Source organism: Grammomys surdaster, unplaced genomic scaffold (genome assembly GCF_004785775.1).
Source record: "Grammomys surdaster isolate TR1022 unplaced genomic scaffold, NIH_TR_1.0 170, whole genome shotgun sequence".
Classification (NCBI taxonomy): Eukaryota; Metazoa; Chordata; class Mammalia; order Rodentia; family Muridae; genus Grammomys; species Grammomys surdaster.
The window spans coordinates 9,633,262-9,637,995 of record NW_021604618.1 but is presented as its reverse complement, the minus strand read 5'-3'; positions in this window follow the sequence as shown (position 1 = coordinate 9,637,995).

The following is a 4,734-nucleotide window of genomic DNA, read 5'->3' as shown; positions in this document are numbered from 1 at the left end:
GCTCATAAACACGAGCAGAATGTCGGAGTTATCAGTGGACATGCTAGTGTGGAAGGAGGGGAAAACCCCCAGCATTTCACACTCTACAAAGAACCGCAGGCTGCTGAGACAGGAGAAATCAGTCTCTCCCAAGAACGAGCCCCATAATTGGTTATGCAAGATGATCAGCCCAGAGATTCGGTAAGTCACTTTTAAATATTTTTGCATACTTATACATGCATATATGTTGCAATAACAACAAAAAAGAAGCTTTCAAGAGTGGGGAAGCATAGAAGGCATTGGAGCAAGGGGACATAGGAGGGACTGAGAAATGACAGGGAAGGGGGAAGTCATATAATGGTGTTTTCATTAAAGAAACAAATAAAATTAGTCAGTTTTGCCCTAGGTACAAGAAGCCACCATAGTTTCTGCTGGGGATGGAGTTTGGGTGGCCTGATTCCATGTGCTCTAGAAAGACCTCCAGTCATGGAGGAGTTACAAGGGAAGACTAGAGACAGAGAGTGGTGTCATCTCATCATTCAGAGACAGTGGTAGCTGGGTAGGAAGAGGCCTGACATCGACAGGAGGACCTGATAGAACCCAGGGATCTGTCTTGGACAAGAGGCAGTTATGATGCCATTGACTGAGAAAGCAGATCCAGGGACACAAGGCAAAGGATAAAAATGTACTCCGAGTTAGCCCAGGGCAGAATCTCACTCCCCTGCTTCAGTGTTCCTCTTTCCACATCCCGAGAACATCCTTCCCCCCAACCCCCACCTCACCACACCTGTTGGTCAGAGTTAAATGGCTCATTCAGATACTTCTGGATTTCCTCTGGTGCCTTTCAGCTCCCCTGCTTTGCTTAACCCAATGGCCCAGAGCAAACCAGCCTCACTTCAGCCAGCCTGGGCAGACTGTGGTCATGTGACCAGCGGTCTTTACTCAGGCTGGGTTCTCCTTCTGCATCCGGGTTCCATTTTCTTTCTTTTGACACTTCTGATTCAGAGAAGCAGAGACATGGGGGTTGGGAGGGAGAGACAACCCCTCTCTCCCTCCACTCTCCGTGGGCTGATTCACAGCAAGCTGTATTCTCTGACATCTGGTAACTCACGGTTGGTAGTTGAAGTTGCAAGAGAGGGGAAATATGTTGTAAGCTTTGTCTAGATAATAGATAAACTGACAAGCTTCACTGTAACATCTCATTCTAGCACTAGATGTCCTTCAGATTCTGGAGCAACTTTTAACATCATGAGTGGATCATGACTTGGGAAAGGGGAGGGAGCTGTAGTTTTCCTGGCTCTATACTACAAAAAAAAATTATCCCTGCTCTTTCTACAAATAAGATCACTTCAACAAGTCCTGCTGGGAAATGAAGAGATTGTTTTATTCCTAGGAATTACCCAAGCTTTGCCTGAGAGTGCTACCTTACACACAGTAGGAAGTAAGTCTAAAGGAGAAGGAAAACAATTAGCCCAAGTGTGCCAGCTTCGGCAGTGCTGACTGACTGGTTGATTGATTTTAAAAGCTTTTTTTTTATTTCTAAAAACAAATTACAAAAGCAAACAACAAACCACAAGCTGCTTCCCTCTGCCCCAGTGATGACAGTCCTCGGATGTGACGTGTCTGAGTCCTACCCAGCTTCTCAGGAAGAGGACCATGTTGGACATACTGGGCCCTGAGGTCTCAGTCATCAACATGAGGAAGCTACATGACTACCTGAGAGAGCCCACAACTCCATCTCTGCTGTCAGTCTGTGTGCTTGCCCACTAGGATACAAAGGCCGCTAGCCCCAACTTAGCCTTACTCCACGTCTATTACCAAGGCAGCTGTGTCACAGCATCCAACAATGCCCTGTACCTGGATTCAAATCCCTATCTAGGGTTAAACATGCAGATACCTGTTATCCAGTCCTGCCCAATACACACACACTTTCTGAGCTCCAAAAGATCTGGCTGGAAAACCCATTCTTCAACCTGCTGCTAGGCAAGGCCCCCTCTTCCTCTCAGCCGGATGTACTTTCCTTCCATTGTTCTCTGTGTCCTGCTCAAGGTCCCTGAATTGTCCCTTCAGCAACACTGGAGCTTTTGCAGGTGACAGAGCTCCTCTGGTGAATTCCATCCCCTCACATTTCAACTCTCAAACCTCTTCAAACAATACCTTCCTAATTGCCCATCTCCTAGCTTGCTCTCATTGGACCTCACTCCTCATTCTCTGTGGATTTAGAGATTACCAAATGGGAATATCCTTCTATTCCAGATAGCCACACATTTGCGCCTACCTGCACCTTGACTCTGTCTCTATCCATCTCCTTCTTGGCACCTCCTAGTGTTGAAAGACCTCTCTCCTAGGTGCTCACCTACTCCTTTCCAACTGAATCCATCCTTCAGCTCTGTTTCCTTTATAGAGACTCTCATGAGTAATAAGTTATCATAGGAATTCTCCCTGTAGCCCAGAAGACTTCATTACATCAGTGATGATGTAGTCTCTACTTAGTTACCACAATCCAATGGTAAAGTAATTTTGTGTATGAATCCTTGATAATGTTAAAATAAATTTCAGAATATCTTTCAAAATAGAACATTCTAAAAGTACCTGGAGATGAAGTGTAATGAATTTGCATTTACACAGGCTGTGTGGCAAAACTTTTCCTAGGGAGACACAACGCAGACACATCTGCTCACCCCAGATAGAGAATCCACAACAAACCAAAGTATAGAGGCCCTCAAAGGTCACCTTGGTGAACCAGTGAGTTGTAAATGCATGTGTGTGGGGAGGGTGAGACAGATGCATTGGCTTCTCCCTGCAGCTGGAGTTCTAGGCAACTGTAAACCACCTGATATGGCTGCTGCGGGCATCTGAACTCCAGGACTCTGCAAGAACAGTCCGGAGCTTTTAACTGCTGAGCTGTCTCTCCAGCCCCGCCCCTTACAAGATACCTTGTTTTTCCTGTTCATGTCTGTGGAGCTTTGGTGTATATATTCCAACTCAAGTGTAAATCCCACTCCATACGTTGTGATATGTAGAGAGAATATCTTATGTCTGTGTGCAGTCTTATTTCTGAGAGCATGGGGCTAGGAGATAGAACCCATCCTAACTCTACAGCGATACATCAGAAATAGAGAGAATTGGCTTTTCCGCTTACATTAGGAAGTTCATTGGTTTATCTTTCTCCACAGCAATTTGGCAGCTTAATTTGTACGTAGAAATTTGTATCACAGATGAATCGGATAACAACCGAAAGCGTTTGTACAGGAGCTCCCTGCTCTCAGCTCTTCTCTGTACTAAGTCCACTCAGCACTTAGCACACAGCGACTGCTGGACAAAGAGCTTGCACATCATCACTAAGCCCTCGCTCCTCTGAACAGCCACAAGCACGGGCCTCAGCTAGCCCACTGGGACAGCTCACCAGAACAGTCATCTTGTCCCAGTGGTCTCCACTGTAACCTTTTCCCTGGAGTCAACAGGCAGCCAGCCCAGGGCCTGTGAGTAAGCACAGTTAGAATGAGGAAGGAAGATTCGTCAGACAGCTGGCAACTGACTGCAGAGTATGAGACAGCACAGCTCAGCTCAGCAGAGTACCTGCAGACATGTGCATTTGCTAAGTTCTCATTCACTTATTCATGTTTGCTCACTTAAGGTATCCCTATGCAAATGGATAACGATCAATGCCTAAATTCCTGACAGTTAAAGCCCCTGAAGATGCTGACATAGATGAGTGGTGGCTGGAATTGTTCACGGTGGCCTGACTAATGTATGTCATAGAGTCCTGTGTCATACATTTATATATTTGCTTACGGATACATTAGGTCTAAAAGACAATAGTTATATTTAGGTGGTATAGATTGGGATAGTTTCCATTTTTATTTGTCTTTGCCATTAATCTATACAGACATGTGCCACATGGATCATTTTTCAAAGAAAGGAAATCCTTTCCGAAGAGTAGACTTTGTCTGATGACTCTTGTTTATCAAAAACAGTTCTGGGGGCTGGAGAGATGGTTCAGTGGTTACAAGAACTTACTGTTTGAACGGAAGACCCTGGTTGTGTTCCCAGCACCCATCTTAAGCATCTCACCTGTGACTCTAGCTTCAGGAGGTTCAATGCCCCCTTCTCGTATCCTTGCATGAACACTTACATATATGAAGACATACACATAAGTAAAAATACACACTCCACACCCTGGTTGTTTGTTTGTTTGGTTGGTTGGTTGGTTTTTGTAAAATAGTCCTGAGTGACTTTCTAGTGCTTCTTGCTGACAGTATCATCATCAGGTATTTTTGAAGCATCTGGTACAGAAGAGATAATACCATCGTCCCTAATAAGTTTCACTAAGGTCTGTAGGTCGCACAACACACCAGTGACCCTGTAAAGAGAAGCCCTCAATTTGGAGGTGGCTTTGCATCATCCTTAGAGGTCAGAGAACCCCTATCTTCCCAGCCTCATTCCCAGGGACTCAAGGGTTGAGGAAACTAGCTTCCAGTCTATGGGGCAAAGCTAAGTACAACCATTCTTATTGTCCTACCTACTGGGTTTAGTGAGGACCTTTGGGCAAACAAAGGAACTTTTCTAATACTGTACTAACAGGTTATAAATTTCATATATCCAGAATAAGTAATGCAGTGTGCTCCAAGGCAGGTCAAGGATATCTAACTCCTTAATTCTTCACAACCTTAAAGCAAGATTTGCTTCCTTCTTTCCTTCCTTCCTTCCTTCCTTCCTTCCTTCCTTCCTTCCTTCCTTCCTTCCTTCCTTCCC